General features: G+C 42.0%; 1 long non-coding RNA gene across 1 annotated transcript; it reads left to right on the forward strand.

Annotated features, from left to right (window-relative positions):
• Nucleotides 1-5,702: 5,702 nt before the first annotated feature.
• LOC139825780 (uncharacterized) lies at nt 5,703-25,560 on the forward strand. The gene is made up of 3 exons (XR_011735981.1): nt 5,703-6,120; nt 16,422-16,544; nt 25,523-25,560. It is a non-coding gene; the product is annotated as an uncharacterized lncRNA (long non-coding RNA).
• Nucleotides 25,561-25,991: the final 431 nt, after the last annotated feature.

The raw sequence follows: 25,991 nt of genomic DNA on the forward strand, positions 1-25,991 counted from the left end.
AAAGGGATCTGCGAGGGGAAACGGGAGGAGAGCTCAGCTCACATGAGAAGAACAAAGCCTGTCTCTCACGTCCGACCACACTCTTCTGCAAAATACAGCACAGGAAAGCGCCTGAGCCTCAAAACATTGCCAGGGAGATATTTCCAAGCCTTGCAGAGCCCAGTCCTGTGCTGCAGCATGCTGATGACTATGTTTGGCTTGTCAGTCACCCAAACACCTACGGTAACTAAGAAGCCAAGACTGCTTGCTCTATGTCTGCTTGTGAAGTAAGAAACTGTACATTTTATTTGGCCTGGCCAGGTACAGTTTTGGCATTCATTTCTGTAACCACAGATGGATTTTGGAAGCAGTTAAACAACAAGCATGCCCAGAAGGGCTGGGGGGAGAGTACGAGATCCTGAGCTCTCTTGTTATTTCTGATATTCCCAAAGTGGGAAAAAAAGAACAAACAAAAAACACCAAAAAAAGAAAACAAACAAAATGTGAGTCTTTTTAACACATTATAATGCAGAGCGGAGGAGCAGAAGGAGCATAAATTCTGTTTTGTCTTAGTACATTGTCCTCAATGACTTCAGTCTTGCCCACCTGAGGCAGAAAAAAACTCCACTGACCTGCCTGGAAAGTGTGTTTCCAGAAGGGAAGCAGGACCAGTCAGTCTCCAAGTGGTTTAAACAGAAAATTTACCTACTCTTGCTTAAACATTAAACAGCTTTGCACGGTGACACTTTGCTGACTTGAGCTGTTTCAGTGACACAATATATATAGATATCACGAGCTTGCCCCTCATGTTTACAGAGGGATGTTTGTGTGGTGCAGACGTATGCCTTGTTGATATCTTTGGCCACCTGCTGTCTTGGTTTATCTGATTAATATTTTATTGATTTTTCATGTAATCGGCATATCCATTCACATAGTAATTAAAATCATTTTGTTGTGTGGATATCTGCACTGAGTTGTGACACCTGACCTAGATGGTGATTGTGAACATCTTTTATTCATAGATTTTGTGACCTAGAACTAGAATTCTTTTAAAGTAATTACCCACGACAGATGAGTAGTAAATCAGATTACAAACACACACAATAAAACATAAAATGGATTATTTCTTCTCTCATATTGCTGATAAATGGCAAGAAACTTCGGTGTGTTTGGCAGAATGCTCCACTTCCTCTTCTGTATGCTTGTGTGAAACCAAAGGTACATTTTGTATTAATGTAGATGTACTGTAACTAAAAATAAATGCACTGTGATCTCACCTTCACCCAGGAGTAAATGAGAGCAAAGCTAAACTTGCATCTTCAGAGGAATGTAGACAGTTTGCTGAAGGCATGCAGATAGAAGAGGTGCTTGGACCACTTGGGCTAATGATGCTATTTGTAGAGCAAATTCAAAGTGCTCTGAAGTCGTTAACCACCTAATTGGCCTTGACAGGCTTCAGATCTTTGGTTCCTGTGATAAAAGTAAGAATCAACTCAAATTATCTGAGAATTTCAGTTTGCATTTAAATTTCAGTAAATGAAATGGTGTAGTCTATATTTTCTTGTAGGTTATCACTATATCTTTTTGTTGACAGAGGTGGGATTGTTCTTTAGATGCAGGTGAGATGTATACTTGTATACTTTTTTTTTTGAGAAGTTAGATGTCAGAGTAGAATTAGGCGCTTGAAGGCTTCTAGCAGTAAAAGACAGAGATATGACACACTCCACACTGCAGCAAAACCAGACTGTGCATGTTGAAAGAAGGATTTTATTGTACCTGTACAAGCAGAAATCCTTGAAATAACTTTTGAGAGGCTCAGCCTTACAACTAAATTAATGGTTCACTTTATTCCAACTTTTTTTAGGATCCTGGATAACTATGTTGAATGCACGCTTGCTTTCTACATTTGGATTTATTCTCTGTTGCATGTGACCACACTTGTTGGGTGATCCTACCTGCTGATCCTACATGCCTTCTCACAGGAAGTGTATCTCTGGCTAGCTGACGGATCAGTAGGGAAACTGCCAACCACCACAGGGACTGGGTGTTTCTCAGCTTGGAGCTTTGCCTGCAAGAGATGGGAAAAGCTTGTCCGACCCATGAAATGCAGCACCAAGGAGAGGAGTGGCACCAGGGCAGAGACCTTCTCTTGCCCCACTGCTTGGGATCACACTGCAACAGGGATTTTCTGCCAGCCATGGGGCTGCTGGCTTCACGATAGCCCTTGTCTTCCTTGAGGGTGACAGGAACCACCCCTGAACAGCACAGGGGCAGTGCTCTTGAGTCATCCTGAGCTCCATCCTCCCACAGCCCAAATGGTGATGGGAGCCTTGTGAGGTGCCCACAGCCATAAGTTTAGATGTAGGAAGGTGCAGCCTCCCAAACCACCTCCCTGCTGTGGGCAATGGTGCCTACAACACTCCCTGCTCCCTGTGCAAAGTGCAGCAGACGGTGCTTGTCTGACCTAGCCTCACTGACCTTGCACTGATGCAGATATGGAACAGCCACATGGCCAGGGCGCTGGAAAAGAGGCTTAAAATCTGCTCCCAACTGTTTCCCAGAGGGTGTTTACTTCCTCCCAGCTGACAGGCATGACTGACTGTACAAACACTCCTTTGGTCCTTTGAGGACAAAGTCAAACAAGCAAACCTTCAGCAATAATTTAAGTTTGTGTGACTTTGCTCTCGGACACATTAAGAGTGATTATATGCCAGGTAACTGCCTCTTAGCTGGGAGATGGCAACAAAGAGCTGGCAGTTCAAAGACTAGTTGGAGTCACCTATTCAGTTATGATAATAACCAGGGTTCAAATGATAACAGACTGTGAAACAGAATTGCCATTAGACTTAACAACAGATGGGTAATTGTTCCCAAATCCCTTCAATACTAAAGAGAGCGCCTCAATTATTTTAGACCCAGGCAAAATAACCAGGCTTGAGCTCTTCCAGGCAGGGAGTCTCAGGTATGAATTCAGACAGAAGAGCCATATAACTGGGACCTTTCTGAGAAATGGCTTTACATGGCAGTAGCATCACCATCTGGTACCAGACCCCCCCAGTAGGTCCTCTGCCTTTGTGAATGCTGAGCCCTCTTTGGAGAATCACAGGGGAAAGAGGGGTGGGCTAGCCATAAAAAAGGGATCACAAAGCCTCAAAGTGGGAAAGAAATGGAAAAAGAGAGAAAGGAAGACAAGTGGAATATGGAAGAAAAAGTTGTTCAGAAGAAATAATGGTGCTTGTGGGAGGGTGGACATCTCCCTCCTGCCAGCCCATGCCCCCCAGGAGGCAGGAGCGCTGCAGGGAGGAGAGGGATGACTCAGAGCATCCTCCCCATCAGCCAGGACTGAAAGGTGAGCTGCCCTGCACCGTGATGGACAACTGACTGTACAGCATGAGGTGTTGGTGCCTGGATGAGACATAGAGCCAAGGCCCTGTTTACTATGTCGACTCATCAAAACTTTTATCATTTTTATTTCAGAAGAGCAGGATGTGACACCTAGTTTCCTGCCCAGATTTTAACCGGGTCATTAATTCATTTTTCCCCTTCAGTGTAAACACTGTTTTGCTTTGTGGTGGCATTCAATGCTGCTGGGTGCCCTGAAATGCTACACTGTTGTCCTCCCTGACAGAAGTCAGGATTGAGGAAAATAATTTTATCAAATCCAACTATTTTACTATCATATTTTAGTTGAAAGTGCTCATCCACCCTTATAGTTCTACCATCTGCATCTCAGCCTCAATTCTGCAGCAAGTGTTTCTGTAATCTCTCTGGTGAAGCCTTGTTAGACAAAAATTGAATCAAGGGAAGCTTTTATTGATGTGAAATACAATTGAGAGAGCATTTCCCAGGCTATATGTCCTAATCAAACGGATTTTCCTTTCAAATTTCCAGCATGATTTAGATTTTTTGCATGTTACTCTACTGCAAAAATTGTTGTCATGCAAGACCAAACTGCATTATGCTTTCAAAACTGCTACTGTGTTGAAAGGAATATGGAATACCAACATCAGAGATAATTCAACTGTAGATAATTCTCTTTTGTGGGAGGAATCAGGTTTTGGCCACCAGGACCCACAGAGCAATCATCCATCTCTGTGATAAAACACAGGACAGTGCATGCATCTGTTTGACAGAGTTCGAACAACCAGTTCTACTTGATCGCAGCTGTTAGTAGTGTGGTGTTCCTAGGCAAATACCTGTTATCCTGTGTTTAATAACCATCAATTTATAGGCCAGATCTTTAACTGGTACACGTTCGGAGTTCTATGCTGAGGTTGCTACCTGATGCCCCGACTTCCTTTAAAAGATATTTCAGACAGAGAAGAATATTCGTAAATTCTTCACTTGGAAAGCAGAACACTGTCTTCTTTTGACATGAGTGTATGAGAGGGGCAGGGACTGGGCAGATAGATAGTGACCAATAGGAAGTATGATATTTTATTGTCCTGCATCCAGGCATAGCCAATACAAGCATTTTAAACTTTAAAAGTACTACTTAGCACTGACAAAAGCACCAGGTATTACCTGACAAAAAGGGATTGGTTCAGAGCTACAGAAACAAGACATATCAAATACCCTTTTGTTTCCTCCCTTGAAATTAAACACCTCTGGTACAATACTGGGGTTGAAAGATTAACAAAATATGTAGCTGAAGTAGGTGCTTTCCAACCAGAAGGCCATAGTCCTCTGTCTGAGGTCACAGCCAGCCATATCACCCAGCACTCTAAATACAGGAATGAGCCGCACAGTCACCTTATATGAGGCATTCATGGGTGGCTTTGGTTGTGACTTTAGGTAATTTTTACAAACACACCAGTTAGGACTTGTGGGGCCAGTTATTGGTACCCCTTAGCTGAGTACAGATTGCAGAGCAGGACTTGATGGGCCTGATCAACAAGTCTCTGTGCTGATGTAACACCACCTACGCTGCTTGTTGTGCACGGATGTAAATGGAGGGGCTGCTGCGGTGCTCTGACTTGAGTCAAAAAGGCATTCAGGAGCAATCCTAAGAAACAAGCAAGGGCGGACTATGCTCCAAGCAAAAGAAAAAGAAAATAGATTAATGCAGCTGAAATTGTTTTGGGTTTTAAATAGATGTCATTAAATGCAAATTTAGTGATTCCTTTATTTCCTCCAGAGTATTCAGTTTTTGAATAAACCACAGTGCTCTCTCCCCTCACATTGCTGTCAGAGACCGTGCTGGTCAGCTGGGTCCACTTCCAGCCCCTATGTACGCTACTTTATCTGATATTTTTGGGTTCCCTCTTAGCTCAGACAGGTTGCATGAGGAAGGGGGCATCGCAGTATTTCTGGGCTTTGCACCAGGCCAGTGATTTGTTAGTGTTTCAGTCATGCCAGTGTGTGCTGAAATGTTCTGTCCCTTCTTTGAAAGAAACCTTATCATAAATTCAATTAATCTGAAAAATGAACCATGGCATAATGTTTCGTAGTCAGCTACAAAGTCCCTTTGGTTAGAAAACAAACACTGAGCTTCATTGCAGGAAAACATAAGTGGTATGAGCAAATACGGTCACCTCCACGGCTCCTGTTCCCACTTGCTCTCCAGTTTTGGTGAGGGCAGGGACACAAATTCCTTCACGTTCCCATTTGCTGGGTGATAAAAGTGCTAGTGACGGCAGTGTTGACAAGGCAGGGCCATTTATCAGTCTCTTGCCTGACCTCATTCAGAGCTCAGCTAGAGATGACGCACTGGGTGTCACGGGGCTGCTGTCGCCTGCCCTCAGGGGCTGCCAGCTCAGGACCTCTGCAGACCCTCCAATGCTTCCAGAGAGGCAGAGCTCTTTCCATGTGCCAGGCACATCAATTTGAGTTGAATATGTGTCACCCGAGCATGACGCATAGTGCTAAAAACGCTGAAGTTATGCCTCCAATATCATTGCAGCCCTCTTCAATCCCACCTGGTCTTTGTTTTCCTGGGGAAGAAAGTCCACCCTCTTTGGACAGTTGCAAGAAACCAAGACCCTACTCTGCTGCTGCTGCTGCTGCTGCTGCTGCTGCTGCTTACATGGTCTTACCCCTTGCAGCACAAAGGGGCACACACCAAATTTGTCCCTCTGGGCTGTGTGTAGTATAAATTACATTAAAAGAAAAAAAGCAGATGGAGCTACTAGTACCATCAAGGTACGTGGCATTACCTGACTCTTCTCATCCTAACACCCTGGTTTTCAACTGTTTATAATTTTGTCAGGCTCTGGGGGAGAGCAGAAAGACGTTTTCCACGCCAGGTGTCTCCCCACGACTGAATATTTTATTTAATTATTTTACAGAGTTTCAGTAAAGTGGTTTAGCCATCTCCAAGGATGAAACTGGGGGCAGGGGAAGGAGAGAGGAATGTTGTCAAGGCAACAGTAATCCCATTATTTTCTAACTTCTGAGTGGCTGAGTAGGCAACCTTTATCTTCTTTTCATGCCATTTTTGTACATAATAATAACGTTGGAGACAATTACTCTGATCAGCTTTAAGAAAAGAGCAGGGGTAGTGAAGGGACCGTAAGATGTGCTTTTGCAAACAAAACAAACTGGCACCTTTGTATTGTTGGCTGCTGGATCTCCTGCTGCTATTTTGAAAACAGGTTTTCAGGACTTAACTACTCTGTTAGTAACATCTCTTTAAATTGCTCTCCATCCGGACAAGATCAAGAAACTCATTTCCCCAGCTTGAAGTGCAATTGACAGCCTCCACGTGTTCTGGTATTGAAATTGTTGAGCATATGTTAGTGTTCAGTAATCATTTCCCTCCAGATTTTATGGCTCATTGTCATTTTTCACACAACAAAATGTTTTAATGAGGAGGAAGGCTCTGCTTTATGTTTTGGGGAATGTCCCTGGGGAGAGGATTTTAATTTCTGCATGATGGGGGAGACTTTTAAATCATATTGCATCAGTTACCATTTGTCAGATAAGATGTGTTCTTACTATAAAATGAGCCTACAGCACATTTGAAAAGTGGACTAAATCAAAGAAAAAAATGGGGGAAAAAAATTGCCTTTCAGGAGTCCTGCTGGATTTGCATGCTTTCCTTTCCCTCCTCTAGAGCAAATGCAGCCAGTCCAAAACATTGAGGTTTGTTTTTTTGGTTTGGGTTTTTGCTTTGTTTTGTTTTGGTTGGTTGGGTTTTTGTGTGTGTTTTGTTGTTGTTGTTGTTGTGTGGTTTTGGTTTTGTTGATTGTTTGTTTTTTTCCCATTGTCAAAATCCAGGTCTGTCAATACTGGCAGTACATACAGGAATGTAGATCAGAGATTGTTCTAGGAAAAACAAACAGAGTGGAATGTGGCAGTCACACTTGAATAGATCATTTTGTGTTTCCATTTCATTCAGAAAAAAATAATCCAAATTTATTTTGGTTTTTTTACATATGTCTATTGGTTTTCTTTGAGTAATTTCTAGTATTTTAATGCCATTGCTCCATATTTTCATACTGCAAATTGTGGAGGCAACAATTCTGAGTAAATAGACCACTAGGTTACAGCAAATGAAATTTCGATTCTGTTCAGGATTTTGCCACTGCATTTTTGGTCTGCATGACAAGCCATTTTATTTATGTTACTCCATTCCTCAGCCCATGAAATGGAAATTATGTATGATCTCACTGATTAAGCACATTGATATCTATGATAAAAGGCTCTGTGGAAAAACTGGGTTTCATTATTTGTATGTATAAAATATATAGTATAAGAAAGCATTTGGCTGTACATAAGAAATCTAATGGGCATGAGAAGAGATCAGACATGTTACAGGAGATGTCAATGTTATACATTTTGTTCTTATTCAGATCAAAATGTGTCCAAAAGCAGGACTTTTTCCACGGAAAATAAGTTGTCTTTGGCTTCTGCTCATGTTGTGCACCACTCAGCACAGTCTTTGATTTGCCCTGGGTGTTGCCCTGTTGTGCTGCCTCCCACATCATCGGAGCTTGTCACCTTTCTGCTATAGGAAGCTGAGCTCACATTCCTTTTTCAAGTATGTTCTGACAACCCATGCAGCTTTGTGTCTAGATAATGCGTATTGAATCCTATCCAGCACTGTACACCAATTAAGTAAACGCACTTTGAGAACAGATGTGACATTTTAAAAATCTAAGCAAAACTTATTTCAGCATAACATCAAGCAAAACATTAGCAATGCTATGAAGAATTTCCGAGAATATCAGAGATTATTTTACTACTGCAACAACAGTAACAAAAATAAACCCATGGCAGGAACAGGAAAACACACTTGTTAAATAACAGCCAAATCGGTGTGAAAATCTGATGAGAAGTTATTGGCTACAAAGAAGTATGTGTGCACACACCACATCGCTGCCACAGAGATACAGGATGTTATCAGTACAATGCGAACCTTCGCTCAGCTGTCATTAAACCACAGGCTGTGCTTGCTCTTGTTTAACTAATTCTGAGATGCATTTCATAGAATCAGCTGTTCTGCTGTATAATTTACACCAACTGTTCTCCACCTGACAGGGTGAACTAAGCCACTTCTTGTCATGTGGCAGCACTAAAGAAAAAAAGCCGCACGTGCTTTCTCCTCCTCCCCAGCCCCCTCAAGTATTGCAGTACTGCTTAGAGAACTTGGACCCCACACCTGCCAGTGCTTAAGTGTGTACTGAATTTTACTCCAGAACTTCCCAGTTTGACCTAGTGAAGGGTTTAATCCTGCCTCTAATTAAATAAATGGCAGGATTCCCACTGGGAGGAAGTTAAGTTCTTGTGCCTCTGCAGGAACAGGAATATGCCCACAGAAGTACATGTGATTTTCCTCATTAATCATGCAATAACCAAACCATCTGTTCCATATAATAACAATAACTAAGTACATCACATTCCCAAGAGGCAGGTATAGTGGTGCAGGCAAGGGTCAGCACAGTTCATGCACTTCTAACATGGTCGGTACAGAGTTTACTTATTGCTGGGCCTGGAAAGCAAGCATGGATGCTGTTCATCTGTCATTTTAATTACTACTGCAGCACGGGCATGGTGGAGAAATCCACAGCTGTGAAACAGCAGCTGGCAGCTATATTTCCTGCACTACTTCTATCTTCAAAGATGTAAAACACCTGATACTTTTCTCACTCTTCTAGAAATATAAAGGTGCTTTGCAAAGAGTAACGACAGTCTTGTTATGGCCACACACATACATATACACATATACTGTGACATCTTTGCAATTACTGAGAAACAGCATCAGACAAAAAATAAACTGAAGTTTTTCAAAATTAGATGGTAAGCAAAACTAGAAATGGGCCATAAATGTCTTTAGCCACAGCCTTCCTTTCTGCATTAGGACAACATTCAAACAAGAAACAAGAGGAAGTGTAGCAGCATCAAGCAAGCATTATTGAGCTGGAGGAGATGGGCTGTCCATGAATTCTCTTCAGTTTTTGGCTTGATAGTAATTTGCAACAGGCTGAAATGCCCTGGTGTTGCTCTCTTCCTAGCAATGTATCTGACCTTTTCGTACCAATTCTTGTGCAACTTGGATAGCATTAGCTTTAACCAGGCAAGGCAAATAAAAGCCAACATGCATAATTGCAGTCATGTTATCTGTCTTGGATGCTTTTGCCCGGGGATTGTCATGGCTTCATTTGCTGAATAGTGAATGAATAGCACTTTTGCAGATTTAGCCTTTGGTTCATGTTACATCTCATGTCTCTGGGTCACAAAGAGTTTATTCTCCGTTCTTGAGCTCACCTGCAAAAAGCACGATTTCCTTCCTCCACCACTAAACAGGCACACGCAGGGTAGAGACAGAAGAAACACTGTTGTCATGTCTCCTTGACTGATTTGCAGAGATCAAGCTGCTAAAAGCAACAGTGCCTCTGCCTTGTTCGCACTCCTGCTGAGCAGGTACAGGCAGGGCACAGACCCAGATGTGCCTACCAGGGCACTGCTGTGCACACACAAAAACTCCTCTAGAAATTGAAGCTCTGCCAAAGGGAAACTCAAGGGTCTTTTCACAGTATCTAAGGTGGGGATTAACGCTTGCAATTGTGTGCATTCTTTAATTTCCTTGGGGCAACATTTCTTATGCCATAAAGGCATAATTCTGTGGTTTATTTTGCTTCTAGTTACTCAGCATACCTCTCATAAAAAGACTAATAGAATATTATCTGACTTGTTCTTGCTGTTTTACAGGTCCTATTTTGCCAGCAATGCCTTACTCAGTCTGAGGAGGTTTTCAAAGCACTAGTCAAAAAGGACCATTTTCCACATTTTTTAACCACAAACTTTTCCTTTTGTGTTAATTTCCTAAATGTCTGACTTGTCCCAAATTTTCACATGCAATTCCCAAATCCTCTGTTGCATGTCTGACAACAGAACGAAATTTTTCTGAGAATGAGTGTAAGGATTTTCAGAAAGTCAGGCCTCTTAAACATTGCTTACACTGGATTTAGACAGAACTGTGATATCTTAAATAATTAGGTGGTTTTGAAAGTATGAGCAAAATTTGTGCTCTTTTTAATGAGGCTTTTTAATGCTTAATGCTTAAATAGTGACTTCTTCCCACTGATGGGGCCAGTGGGGTGGCACAGGCAGTAAGTTCCAGAAGATCTCTGTTCTTGTCTATCCTTGTTCATAGATCTAGAGCAAATCTCCCTACATGTGATTTTTCACATCCTCATTTGTGGAGTGATTTCAAATGCATTAAAGTGTTCCTCAAAACTGAGATATTAGAAATAGTTTGTTAGCTATGAATCTTTAATCCTTCCCTCCACCAAAAATATTTACTTCAGCTTTGTATCTTGTGAATTGTATATTTGCCCCCAGACAAGCCTGCTCTGACCCTTTCCATAGATACAGCTCAGAAAAATCACCACCGTCCGAAAACATTAAATTTTATCTGTAGACACAGTGACTTGAGTAAGATGGGCCTTATCTTCTTTCCAGGAAGGCCAGAGCTTGAGCTGTCAGTGGCATAGGTGAGCAGGATTTTGCCCTGCATCCACACAAACAGCACCAGGGTCCAAATGTGGAGAAACGAGCAGGGCTTTCTGAGTCAGGGAGACAGCTTTCACCTGAAGCCCCTGCCCGTAGAGCTCCTCATCTCTTCCCTGGCCATGTACTCTTGATTGCTCCACTTATGTGCATGCACTTTGCTGCAGATGCCAACAGGAGGATGCACTTAGGATGTCACTGCTGAGGGCCAGCTATCTCCCTGTAACCAGCTGCAGCAGGGACGGGCTGTCTCCAATGCACAGGCAGCATATGCAAGAATACGGACTTTGCTGCTGGGGAAGGGTAGAGGAAGGGAGGGTCAGATCCAGACAGCAAAGAGAAAAGGAAAACAAAGTGAGAGGGGGACAGGGTATCCTGGGAAACCACAAACATCTTATCGAGTGGTCTCCCAGGGTCATAATACCACCCGTTTGGCCCACTGCCCCAGACATTTCTTCCAGTTGCTCTGGGTGTCATATGGCCCCAAATGCCTGCCTTCTTCTGCTGCCCTGCTGCTTGTCTGCTTTTCCATTGCAATTATTAAAGCCCCAAATGCCCAATCTTTTGTGTAGCTCTTGGGAACTGCTGCTTCATGCTGATACGTTAATTCTCTTGGAAAAAGTTTGCACCATTTAAATCTAATTGGCCTTGGCAAGGTCGGACAGACACACTATTGCTAAACTGTCAGCAGCCCACATTGCAGTGACTGGTTCAAACTTCTAGGGTTTAAGTGGTAAAAAAAGCTGGATAAAAAACTTTCTGGGACTGTAACAGTTTCCACTGAAACAAGCAGTGGTGGCACAAAGCCTGCTGTGCTACTCTGAGCTGCACTCTGACTTTTGCTGTTTGACTGCTTGAAATTTTACACAGTCATTACTCAGAACATTTTTTTTCAAATAATAATTTGAGTAACCACAATGTCTTCATCATGAATTCTTCTGTTAGACATTCACATCTAAGTGGAGCTACTGTAGCAATCTCCACTGAAGCGGAAAGTTACACACAAGTGGGGAAGTGATGCCTGGATGAGCTGAAGTAACTTCCTAAGGTTATGCGTAAAATCCGTGGCTTGATGCACGAAATGAGCTCAGATCTTGCAAGTTGTGGTCCAGTGCTTGCGCCCACACAGATAGTGGTCATGAGTCGTTCTGCCAAACGACAACACTGAACAGGAAAGGACACTTCTCAGAAACAGTGAAACCCAAGCTCAAAAAGGCAAAGAAAACCTCAGCACTGTAGAATCCTTCCATGGATGACGTGGAATTGCACTTGTGCATGCCCAGGATGAAATTCACCCTTGTGAGAATAGCGATCTCCAGGCCAGAACACCCCAGTGAGCTCTCACTGTGAACAAAGTCTCATGGTGACTGTGGGCAGTGACAAAAAATCCTTGGCAGCTCTAGCTGCACTGGAGCCAGCTGTGCCTGCATCCTTTGCAAAACAAGGGAGGAAGGCAGGGAGGATGTATGTCAGTAGCTGGTACAGCCACCCCCTGCCCTCCTGGCAGCAGCAAGAGCAGCAAGCTGGCTCTCCACAGCACTCCCCACATGTCTCAGTCCAATGTCCATCCTGCCTTTAGCTCTCTTTCTGTCAGGAACCATTTTTTTTTGTTTTGTTTTGTTTTTTGTTTTTTTTTTTTTTTTTTGTTATTATTATTGGCCAACATTGCCAGGAAGCCTTGAGCTGGTTCTACAAAGCTTCATTTCAATCCCAAAGAAAGGCATAAGTCTGAGATTTATCTTAGCTTTGGCTCAGGGATAAATCTCACCTGCTGTGTCCAGATGGCCAGTTTCTGCATCCGTTGGATCTACTGCAGTTTAAGATAGTATGTCCAAAGACATGTCCAAAGACAGAATTTGGCCAAAGAGTAAACAAGAGTTCAGTTCATACACCAGCAGAGATCTTATCTCATGCTTAACTGCCTCTGGGTGACACAAATGTCCCTGTGAAAAGCATCCTGTGCCCGGAAAGCTGCCCTGCTTGAATCCAGAGATCTTTGCTCTGAGGCCACTGTGTTGCATTGCTCCAAGAATCACAGATTTATCTCCTCAGCTTACCAATTCTTGGTAGACCTAATTAGTAAATATACAAGACATAGTACGACACTTGGACAGCCGCTCTGCCATGGACATACCTTAGAGTCATGTTACTGTTCTCCTTCTCAGCTGTGGCAAAAGTGGCCTCAGGAAGCCTAAAGAACAGTATCAGTGATGTTAGTGAGCATGGGGGCCTGCCCAGGGCCTTCAGTAGGACCCCATCGCAGTTATGACAGAGTAAATGCAGTGTGTTTCAAAAAGAAGCACCCAATTTGAAATCGCTGTATCTTTGAAATTGGGTCCATTTCTTTGAAACATCCTGTATTTCTCTACTAATTTCTCATCTAACATATTATACAAAAATTAGAATGACCTCATGGCTTCGTTAGCAGCAACCAAAACAATAATTTAAAAAAAGAAACAAAACAAGCAAACAAACAACAAAAGCACCGAACCAAACAGGAAGAACACTGTAGTGGTTTGTAACTTTATTTCAATTTTAAGGTCACCTGCCATTTTCCACTAGAGGTGTGAATACTATGAGAAATTTTATATATGAAGGTCTAGCCTTTATTAATATGATTTTTATTTTTGAGACACCTTTGGCTCAGAACAATGAACTATTCTGTTTTGAACTTAATTTCCCAAATATTTCTTTACCACATAGACATAGACCATAGACTATGACTTCTGCATCAGTGAACCATAGACTATGTAACGATATTTGCAACTGGGAGTAATGGCATGCAGATTCATAGCTCTGGGTTTCTGCTGAGAGAGTGAGAGTTGAATAGCACTTGGCACCAGGTTGGAAATAGGAAGCTGCAAAATTTGGGGTCTTTGGCAAAAGTCTGAAAAAACATAGCAAATGTTAAGAATCCAGGTCAGCTGCACTGGTAGCTCACTGTGTTGCCTTCAGCTGGTCTCTGTCAGCAAACCCACAAGCATCTCAGCTGAAATGAGTTTAGTGGTTCACAAACACATATGAACACACACACACAGTATCCAGTAATGCAACCATAACATTTACCTAGCAAACTGCACAACAACTGTCAGGAGATATCTGGCTGCTGCTTGAAAGATTAATGGCAAACCACCAATATCCTTCATGCCAGGCTTCACACAGCTTTGTGTAGTATTTATTATTTATAGGGCAGCTGAGAGAAAATTCTAGGATGATCGACCTCTATTCAGTAAGTGGCACGGTGGAAAAAATTGAAAAGGCCATGTGCACCTCCTGCATGAAAAAAGCCTGTAAGCAAACAATTCACACCCTAGTAGCTCTCATGCTGCCTATAGGATTCACACAACAGGATAGTGTGAATTTGTTTGTCCAGCAACAATGAGTTATTGTCTCTTCAATTCTAACAAGTGTGAAGTGCAAGAATGGAGGACTGGAAATGGTATCACGAGACATATTTGTGCAATGAAGATTTTAAAAGGCACCCATGTGCTGGGCTACTTTACTCCTCAGGTTGCACTCCTCATCTTACACTGAGGAAAAGCAACAACCTTTCACTATGCTGCTTTGATTCAGGGAGATGAGGCTGGATGGCTTTTACAAAACATGGTGAATGAAAGTTAAGGACTTGCAGACAGAGTGCTATTAACCAAAATTGGGACAAATACATCATATGTGAAAAGAGAACAGGAAGGAAAATAGTGCATAAGGACTTGTCTACTCACAAAGGTTATACTTATCTGGATTTTATGGAGACATATGGTATTGTGACATCTTTCTCCTTACATTTGAATGGTTTGTGTATCACTACTTATATCAAAACAATAGTGAGAATATAGGGGAAAATCTGTTGTTAGTAAAAATTTCTCAGTGTTTCCAGGAATGTTCACCTTTCCTGGAGGAAAAAGTTCCAGCTACTATTTCACTAACCCATCCTGTCATGCTGTCAGCTTCTTCAGTTTCTCATTTTAAAAAAGCAGTAAAACTAGCACTAAAACCCTCTTCAGGACAGAGAGCAGCCATAAAGCATAAAACCATAACAAGTGCCTGCTGAGTCAGACCACTGGTCCATTACTCTTTTTCAACACTGAAAAAAAACTTATGGTATTTGGGAAGTGCACGTGAGTGAAGATCCATTATTTTCTTCTCTCCTTTCCCTTGCTGGGAGTGCAAGAGAAGCCCTCCTTGCCTATTGCCTCTAGTATTCACAAATTTGTCTTATCCCTTTCTGAATCTGCGGATAACATCTGCAGCAAGTTCCAGAAGTTTGCTGCCAAATAAAAGAAGAAAGCCTTCCTTTTACTAACTTTAAGCTAATCCTCTACTAAATTAACCAAGTAGCACAGGCCCACAGTTCCACACCATCTTCTTTTCCTCACAAACCTCAACTGTTTTTCAAACTAAACAGTCCCAGATTTTTCAGTCTCTTAAGGCAACTGCTCCATCCTCTTAATCATTGTAGTTGCCGTTCTCTGTGCCTTCTCCACCTTCAGTAAATCCTTCTTGAGATGCAGAGACCAGGATCGCACATGGTACTCAAGATAGAGGCAATTCAGGCTTTGAAGAGCAGAAAATCATGCCCCTGTTCTCAATATCCTTCCTGAATAGCCCAACATTTTGAGAGCTTATTTGGCCACGCTGCACACAGAGTTGATTTTGGCAACAGCAACTCTTAAAATCTCTTTCCTGAGTTGTAATGGCCAGTTTAAAGTTCAGCATCATGTAAGCATGATTTAGATTATTAGATTACTAATGCAAATACAGAAGCATATTTTGATACTATATCTAAAATAAAAATGGAAACCAGCCCTTTTTACAGTCCTTTGACAACTTTTATAGCCTAAAATCTGATAACTGTTTTCAAAGGAAAAAATTCACAAAGAGTCTTAGAAAACTAATTTTATAAGCTTGTGCTTGGGCATCTGAAGTATAGCAGGTTACAGTCAAAAGAGGTCTGCTCACTTTTCAAGACTGAAATTTAAAGCAGACCTCCTCCTAAGCTTGTCAAACTCTTAATACTATTGTTGTATTGATATCTATATAACTATTATAAATCAATTATAAATTTAACATTATTAATTCATTGATAAGTGATTGCATTAGGCATTGCACTTCCGGTAACTCATCAGAGCTGTCACCACAGATGACATATAAAACAGCTATATTCAATAAATGTAAATACTGGATGTTTTAGCTAAGTTTGACAGATAAATTTTAAGGGTAAGGCCAAAACCAAAGCAGGTCATGAGATGAAATTTCCCTTGGTGCTGAAGGTTGCTGTCAAACAATATATTATGGGTCTCACTTTTAAACTATGGCATTGGAGGAAATGCCACCTATTGTAAACTGGAGCTATTTATTACTTTTGCAGATATTTTTACCAGTTCACTGGACTCTTACACATGTGTATGGAAATCGCCTGCCCCAGATGATCGCTTTTGCTCTAAGTGAGCCTGGCTGTTTTGATAAATTTACTTCTTGTTTTCTACCAGGATGTTTTGGAAGTGCTCTAGACAGCAGCCCCGCCGATTCCTACAAAAACAGCATTTACCAGACAGAGGAACTGATGCTTATGGATTTGTGCCAAAAACAATTGACCCGGTTTTCCTGACTGGGTAAATATCACAATATATGTTGTAAAGAGCCTGGGAGAAGTGTATTCATGTCTTGGTTCTAAACTCCTGTTCATTGGTACTTTTGCCAAAGGGAATGAAAGCTAAATACACAGAATGGTCACTGTAAAAAAACATTGAACATTTGTTCTACACTGTGTAAACTGCTGGAATATTCTTGGTCCTTGCCTCTTCATATGAATTCAGTCTACTGAAATCTCTATGAGCTACAGTCACCTGTTTGAAATTGCTGCACAGGCTGGAGAGAAGATTACCCAGTTTACAGCAATGTTATTGGGTTTGATAGCCCCAAAAGGAAACACCTAATCATCTTAATTTCGTATTTCCTTAATGTTGAATAATTTCCTACTTCCCTCTGCAAGTAACAACAACTTGCCTCCTACCTCCCCTGCTGAGAGCCCAAGGAGGCCCAAGATATGTAAGCGAAACTTTGCAGGGAAATCCTCCGGCCTCTGCATCTTCTGCACTGGGACCTTGGACCCTTGTCATTTCAATACTGAAAGAAGGTCATTTTCTATAGCTGGAAATTAATTTCAAAAGCAGGCCTATTCTTGTTCAGTGTTTTCAGACTTGCTAGCTTAAAGCTAAGCAGGCAAAGTATTTTTTTCCAGTCCTCTGAGCTCTGAGCTAAAGTGTTTTGCTAGCTAAAGGACTTGATATTAACCCTACCCTAAACAGTTATGAAATCCAAGATGTCTTTTGTCTCGTGATACATGCAGATACCTGTAGCATTTTAAGCCCAGTAATCAGATTAGAAAATTGACTTGATTGAGATAAAAATGTTGTTTTATTTACCAAAACTGAACTAGATATCAAAAAGCTGAGTAAAGTTGAAAAGGTAAAGCAAATTACTGCTAAAAGAAGGGTAAAGAACAAAATGTCAATGCAACTCTCTCTTGTATAAATAGAGGGGAAAGTGGGAATTCTTCCTGATTTCTGTCTTATCACCTGAGGAGAGGCAGCCGTGCTCAGAGCTGTGCTAGACTGCAGCACTCCTTGCTGCTGCTTTCATAACAGCATCACTCGCACCAAATCTGCTGTGAGCAAATCTGAGCACACGTGTGTAATTCCTTCACACTTGGTACCCAGGACAAATAGTTCCCCAAGTATTAGCAGGAAAACTTTCCTGAGTGAAGGGAAAAAGATTTGGTTCAATTTTCATATACTTCAAAAGAAGTTTCTTCCCACATATGTAGGTATAGAAACATAGACTTCCTCCCTCTTTCCCGGGAAATTAGCATCTGTGTTCATTGCTTTCCACATTCTCAGTTTTCAGGTGCAATCCAGCTACAACCATAGCCTTTGGCTTTTAATTTCCAGAGCGTGCAGACTTTCAGGCCCTCACAGTCTTCCTCCTAACACATCATCACTGCCTGTCAGAGCAGAACCAAACCTACTGTATCAGCCTGGCATTGTTCTCTGTCACTGCACACTTGGCAGGAGAGGAGGAGGAAGGAAGGGAGAGCAGGGAGCTCTGCTGAGGTTGTAGCTTTATGAATATAAAAGTCTGAAATCTTCATCTCTCCTAGACTTCGACAGAAAAATGGTTTCTTCTTAGCTCAGAGATGTCTTCAGCTGGAATTTAAGATGTAGAGACCAGAAAAACAGATCAGGTTTTAAGAAAACAGTTAAAAGACTTAAATGTCATCTGTATTTTAAATATAATGAAGGTGCATCTGCCATTGCCTTCCCTGCCCAGCCCCAAGTTAACATCTCAGAGTAATTTCTGTGGATTTCATCATGCCAGGATACCTGGTTGTTATGGCTCCTGTTGATGTTTTACCAGCAGGCTGCTGACAGTCAGCTTGTGTTTCTGCCCTGCACAACAATGAAAGCAGATGGTTTGTGGGAATAAACCATGGGGAAGGACACTGATAGGAAAGCAGCTGTTTAAACATTTGGTATCTGAATAGTTCCTGACTGGGAGCTAATTTTTAACAATCTTGGTGGACATGGGTAGACATGAGCAAAACATTGGAGCCATACATTTATAATTCCAGTCTGCAGGCAGAAATGTTGGACATGTAACATATTTATCTTCTGATAGGAAAAAGTCTTTCAGTTAAAGAACAACAGGTCTACTTAGTCCCGAGCCACTCCTGAGTAAGGGCCAAGTTCTGTTCCATCCAAGGAAATTTTGGAAGGGGCCATGAAAGTACTGCCACATGTGCTGGTGCAGGGCAGGGGCAAATATTTCTTCTTAGGGTCAGGCAAGGAGCACGTTCTCAGGGGAACAGCAAATGCTCATTCTGCAGCCAGAAAGAGAGAAACAGGCTGATGGTTTAAGCAGACTCTCCCTTCCCAGCAACAGCATTTGCAGAAAGATTGTGGGCTTTTTACATGAAGGTGTGTGGCAGATGAATCCATGCAGTTAAACAGTAACTATCTTCTTTTGGGCAAACCATCCCTTCCCTCCTTTTCTTCCCATCTACCGCCACTAGCAGCCTCGCCACATGATTTTAAAGCAAACAGTGGCCCCTCAGTAACCACACCTCTCACTGGGGAGAGAAAGAGCTTTCCTCATTGTAGGGCACACTGCTGTGCCAAACAGGCCATGGTGTAATTTGAAGCAGTTGTGGTATCTGAACTAAGCTCAGCGATGGCCACAGCTGCCTCCATGGGAGCATGGAGCAGGTACCTAGCTGGGATCACCAAGGATGCCAGGCTGCCCAGTTGGCTGAAGAAGAACCAACCTGTGGGCCTCTCCCACAGGTGACCCATGTCCCACCCTGACCTGGTCCATACCTGGAAAAACCTTCAGCTGGTATCTCACCAAAAGTAGCAGTTTGTGCCAGACCCAGCTCTGTCTTGCTCCCTCTCTCCCCTTCCTCCTCACATTTAACACTCCTGACCATTAGTAGACTCAGCTCTAGCTTAGATGTTATACTGAAACTTTCTTTTGGTAGAAAGTGGTTTCCTGCTGCAGGAAGTCACAGTTCCCCTTCAACTTCACCAAAGTAAATTACCTCTTGTCCTTCACCTGCATTTTCAACAAAACAAATAAGTTATAATCTGTGGGTATTTTGCTTAACCAAAATGATTGATAAAAATGCTCCCCTTTCATCAGGCTGTTTTATCTCCCATGTCATGTGCATGGCAGAAAGAAGAAAGCCCAGAAACTCATCAAAAGAAGAGCATAGTTTGACTTTTCATCATCTGTGGTGCTCTGCAAGCGATATGGCAGCTACCACCCCACTGCCAGAGAGAGAAAGCCCACTTGGTATGGGCAAATGCAATAAGGGACTGAAACAACTTATTCTATCTCAAGTGTACAATCCACTTTTTGTCTGTTTTGATTTCATACAGTCTCACATCCCAGAAGTTTAAGCTTGAGCTTCACATCCAGATAATCCCTCAGAATATCTACATGAAATTTGGCATTAAATGATCAAATGTATACACTTTCTCCTCATCTGGTTCCATTAATCACTCCATGGCCACAGTTTTGCCCAAATGTTTTGCAAGCTTTTAAATAAATCTAGATGTTATTTTTTTTTTTTATTTCTAGTGAACATGTCTGGTTTTCAGTTTGGTAAGATGTGCTGCACATGCTGCAAGCTGCGATGTCTTCACTGCAGCTTTGCAGCCCTGGGAATGGTGCCCAAAGGCAGGTCCCAAGAGCACACTGGCTGACTGTGGGAGAGAGCAATTTTTAGAAATTCAGTGGAATATCCCAGTCTGAAGCATCAGAGTTCCCCTCCAAAACTGAATGCAAGTAGCTGTTGTAAGAACTATAAAAAGATGTACTACTGTGTTATGTCCACATTAGCTTTATTATATACAAAAATAAAAATCTTCTTCTAAGACCAATCGAGTGCCCAAAAATGACGAAGTCATACTATATCATACAGCAGAGCATTTCTTGCCCTGAAGTTGCCCCAAAATCTTTCAGAGAGCCCCAGACAAGGAAAGCCCTTTTAAGGGCATCATAGTTCACTGCTCAACTGTGACTTCTCTTGCCAGACACATTGAGATGAGCAGGTAAGTAGTGCCTTCTGTACCCTTTTGGATACAGCAGTTTTGTCCTGGTAGAAAGTTGTTCTCAGCTCTTTCATATCTGTAGCCCAACTTCGTCTCTGCCAGGAGCATGCAACCACATTTTAGATGTGTCAGTGTCAGGGAATGTGACATCTGGGGTAGAGAGACAGGATGGGGAAAGTATTGCACAGCACCACAATACTGCGGCTATTCAGTTGAAACATGTGCCAACTTTGGAGGTTTCATTGAGCTGTTTACCCAAAAAGGGAAGATGAAGAGATAAATATATTAACTTTATTCATGTCTGTAGCATGGGTGTTGTGTAAGGAAGAGATTTTATGAAGAGACTGTAAAACACTGTGTTCTAAAGAGTACCAAGCAATGGTTTATAACATCACACAGGAGTGCTCCAAGGGGAGCAAAGATACTGACCAGACAAGAGCAAGGGGACTCCTCCACAGCCAGGCATATAAACAGCTGTTAGCAAAAGTGCATGGGTAGTGCAGTCCTTGGGAAAACAAATTAAAAGGGCACCCAAACCAAAAGCATCACTCCGTACCATGAAAGTGTTTTTCATTCGCACAAGCATGGAAGCGAAGGGCCCGAGAGTGGGAGTTTACAGCCAAGGACATGGAGTGGCTTCACAGCACCCTGTGATGGAGCCAGGATGAATCTCCCTGGAAGCCTTTGCAAGGTTACTCTAATGTTTGTTTCAGACAGAATACTCATCTGCTCTTCTGGTGTTATGGAGTGTGACAGCATAACATGGAAAAGTCATGGACTAATTTAGCTCCATCTTCAAAACTGAGCTAAAATAATCCATTCAAAACCATACCTGCATAGCACTGTGGGTATTACACCAGTCTAAAAGAAAAAAAAATCATTAGCCACAGAGAGAAGGAATTAAAGATGAAGAGAATGAGAACAGGGAAGTCTCAGGGTGCCAATTGTAAAGCATGTAAAATTTACAGTTCAGACTTCCTCCATTACTGTGAGCACCCTTTAACCCTAGAAAATGTGAAGTAACATAAATTATCTCAACCCACATTCACTGAAGTTTGAGCAACTGTATGTACACTTGCCTTGGATGTGACTCAGAACATGCATGTATACATTTAGCGCAGCAATGATGAACAGTAAATTAAGATGCAGTATTTGGATTGAGAGTCATTTGCTTTAGAGTGAAAATAAATTGGTAAGATTGAAAAGCTCAGTAAAAGAAGGTTACTGGGTATGCATGGAGGAAAGGGAGCAGTTGGAGGATTGGGAGGAACCCCCACAAGTGAACAAACACAGCATCCTCTAAGAAGGAAAAAACAGAAAAAATGGATGCTGAGGAAAGCACAGGAAGGAGGTCTTCCCAAATATCGCAGTCCTTCCAGAAGTCATCTTCCCATCATAAGAGCAAGAAAGAAGCTTTGAGGAAGAAGCTAAGGCAGACCAACAAGGCATAGAGACTGTAGGCAAAAGATGTATCAAGACAGAAAGGTAGAGGTGTTAGACAAAAGAAAGCAAGACACTGTTGGATTCCTGCACTATCTCCAGACTGTTCTCAGTGTATGTACATACAACCCTGTAAACACACCTCTGGGGCAGCTCTACACAAGGTTCTCAGCTTGGGCGTGGAGTATTTCAGCCCATACACTTGCCCTTCTCCCCAGGGTCCCATAGCTTTGAAAAGCTCTAATTAAACATTGTCATGGGCCTGGCACAAAGCAGGTGGCAGTTTTAGCAGCTTAGTTCACATGGCTTCACAAGACTAGGAGGAACCTTCTCCAACCTTACCACCATTTCTCAACTTCCTAAACGCTATCGGCTCCCAGGTGTTGTGCTGCCAGCACTCTCTTTGCTGCACCTCGCACCTACTGCCCTTCCCACAGGAGGAGCAAATGATGGAGGCAGGCAAGAAGAGCGACCACTGCATGTGCAGCAGTCAATGTCCAGAATTTGGTGCATGAAATGACATTATTCCCTAAATATGTCATGTAATCACATCAGCATGTATCTGACTGCCAGAATCTCATCCAGTTCTTACAGGTCTTAATGTTGTCAGCACTGGATGCCAGCTTACAGTTGCTGTGATAAATGCCCAAGGAAGGACTTGTGATAAGGTAGTGGTATTCACCCACCAGAAGTGGGAAGGAGGCTTTCTAGCTTTTAGACTGCAGTTATTGCTTCACCCTTGTTTACCCTATTCTTTCTTGTCAGTTGAATAGGAATTTAAAAGCAGAACTGAATTTTTTTTAATATATAAACATTTGTGGTAAGCACTGAGCCACAACAGTGTCGCAACCAAAACACAGTTGCTCAACGGCACCTGTTAGTGCAATTACTTTGACATAAAATGTGTTCTTTACTGTTGTCTAGAGGGAAAACCAGCAACAGCCTGTTACCCTGCAGCTCCAGCTGGCAACAAAATTTGTTACCTTGATCTTGCATAATTTTGCAGATGAAAATAACAGAATTCCAGTGATCAAACTTGTTTTTCAATTTTTACTGAGTGCAAGCTATACCCTGCAACTAGATAACCTTGAGAAACAAGACTAAACCACACTGCTTATTTACAGATAAATATTTTCATGGGACCTGTATTTATATGCATCAAGGAAAGCACACCTGAGGGCATATTTTCCCTTTATTTTTCTCCATGGCTGAGTTAGTGCTACAAAGAAGGCAGTGTCTCAACAACAGTTATATTTTTTTGTATATTCTCACAAATCCTTCCACAGTCCTAAGTAGGGGGAGGCTCTAAAGTAGTGGCTAAAGGCAAAACAGCAACAATATAATTAAGATCTGATCAGAAGTTCTGTGAAGTTTCTCCTAAAACAACTGTCTTTATAGAGCGCACAGTGCAGATGTTACCCATACATTTAGCATTAAGGGTTTTTATGGTTGTTAAAGACTATTTCAAAGAGGTATGTTAAAGATAACTGAAGTGAGCAAGAGCAAGCTGGGGAGGTTCTAGTTCACTGTAACAGGACATGTACTCCTGGTGGGAAAGGTGTACATTAGCCAGTGTGGAAGGTCAGAGAGACACATCTTCTTACCAGGTCTACAGGGAGTCTGATCCATAGGTCCCTGGGGAACCATGTGAAGTTTGGACATTTCCTGCCAGTGGGCCCTTGGAGCAGATTTTTGTACATCTACATGCAAGACGCAACACAGGGAAATAGTGTGGCAGGCATGGGCTGTCCAAGGCCTTCTGGAGGGCCCAGGATTGGCATAGCTCTCTATCTTCTATGCAGAGCTATAGTACAAATACAAAAATTTGGCTCTGAAGGTGTCTAAACAGTTTTGACACCACTATGGAAATGTAGAGTGCCTTACAGACAGTCTATACAGTCATGCTAAAGCCAACTTTGTTGGAATAAGAAGTCAGAAAAAAGTTGGGAAGCAAGCAGATGGAAGGACAGAAAAATTCATCTATCTGTGAAGTGAAAGAGCATGAGAGATTTGCTAAAGTTATCATGAACAGTTTTCATTATCAAGATATGAATTCAGGCTGATGGATCAAATACTGAGCATCAATACTCAGAATAAACATGGATTGAGGGCTCCTCTCACAGAACATGCTCCGTGGCCTCCAGGGTAAGGTCTCATTGTATGAGTTATGAGGGAGTGAAGTCTGCAGAGAAAGGGCTCATCCCACCATTTAATGGAGATGCTGGGAGCTGGTAAAATTTACATTGCACCCCACAGAGCCAAGGAAAACAACGAGAAAGTGGGGCCCTGGAACAGACATAAAGGGTGCTCAAGAAGAAATGGAATTCGAGAAACCTGAAAGTGGGTCCACAAACCTGTGTTTAGCATCTATTCACAGCAATGAGTAGCAGACTGGGAGAGGTCTCTAAGCTTGTTGTTCATTTTTCTATTTTTATATATTCTTTTTACCTTTAAAACTGGAAAAGAAAGAGTCTCAGAAAATGAGCAAAAGAACACAAAAGGACACCTGGGGGAAAAAGGTTGTTCTTTATAACTTGCAATGCTAACATTGTATAACAACAGAAGGAATAAATGTCAAAAAAACATTGTGCACAGTGCTGGCAAAAGGGCATTACTCATAGCCTGATATAAACAACTAACAACTCCCATCTGGCAACAAAAGTCTTTGCAAAGGGAAATACACTGAAACTCCTGCCGTTGATAACTGAGGTCTGTTATGGGAAATGCCTGCAGGATCCAACTGTGATTGCAGCAGAGGGAAGGGAAATGACATGCTCATGTCCAAAATAGCTTGAAGTCCGACAGTGTTTGAGGTGTTTCAGGATAGCACACATTCAGAAGTGAAAAGCAAGTAAAAGTGGACAGTGCGTACAGAGAAGTTCAGGCAGCTCAGCTCTGAGATGGCTCCTTGCCCCTGATGGTTTTGTGATGGACCATCCATGTTACCATCAGCCCTAACATCCCATTTGGCAGGCAGCAGTAGTTCAAACTGTAAAATATAGATGAAACTCTTTGGGAAAAGAAAAACAGAAACTTCATATAAATGAAGAATTTTTGATAATTCCAGAGAAGAAACTGTCATTCATATAGAGCTTAAGCCACAGCCCACCAAAGCCAAAAAGACCCTTGCTGTGAGATTCAGTGGGCTTTGGCTCATGTCCATAGGCTAAATGGTTTCTCTGGCAAGTCTACAGAGTGATTCAGCCCCAAACCACTCAGCACAGCCAAATTCAAAAGCCCTATTCATATTCTAAAAAAGGCAACTGGACATCATTCCATGGTCCCAGTTGCACAATTGTCTTCAAACAGGTGGCAGAAACAACAGCCACCAGCCAGAAAATCAGAGAGAAAGTCAGGAGCCTGTGCTAGAGCAAGATTTTACATCTAACACTCGTACTGTGGAACCAATTTAACATTTTCCATTGAGATTACTCTTCTTAAAAGCACTGAAAGCACTGGTCAGGCTTTTCCTTTTTGCTTCTTTTTTTTTTTTTTTGCTAATTTCACTGTAGAATTCATATATTCATCTTCTCTTACAGGAAATCATATTAGCATGTGGAACTGAAACAGCAAACAGTAGCAGGCATGGTAAGATACTTGAGGGGCTTTCCATTATTTCAGGAAGCAAAATACCTAGAAATTAAATTTTCATTTTTTGATAAAAGTATTAGTATTAGTATTTTGGAAAAAGGAAATTGGAGAAGAGTACATCTCACAGAACAGGAATTTCTGGTGGGAAGAGAGCAGCTATTTTTACAGATCACCCAGGAAGGATGCAAATCAGTAGAAATAAAGATACATTATTGGGCCTACCTTTTGTAAATAGAGCTTTTCAAAAGGTCATAGTTTCCAGGCTTAATATGACTTATATCCTAAACAAAGGGTAGTGGTTATCAGCTCAACGTCCAGTTGGAGACTGGTGACAAGCAGTGCCCCTCAGGAGTCTGTATTGGAAACAGTACTATTAAATATCTTCATCAATGACATTGTGAAATCGAGTGCATCCTC

The sequence above is a fragment of the Patagioenas fasciata genome, chromosome 1 (genome assembly GCF_037038585.1).
Source record: "Patagioenas fasciata isolate bPatFas1 chromosome 1, bPatFas1.hap1, whole genome shotgun sequence".
Lineage (NCBI taxonomy): Eukaryota > Metazoa > Chordata > Aves > Columbiformes > Columbidae > Patagioenas > Patagioenas fasciata.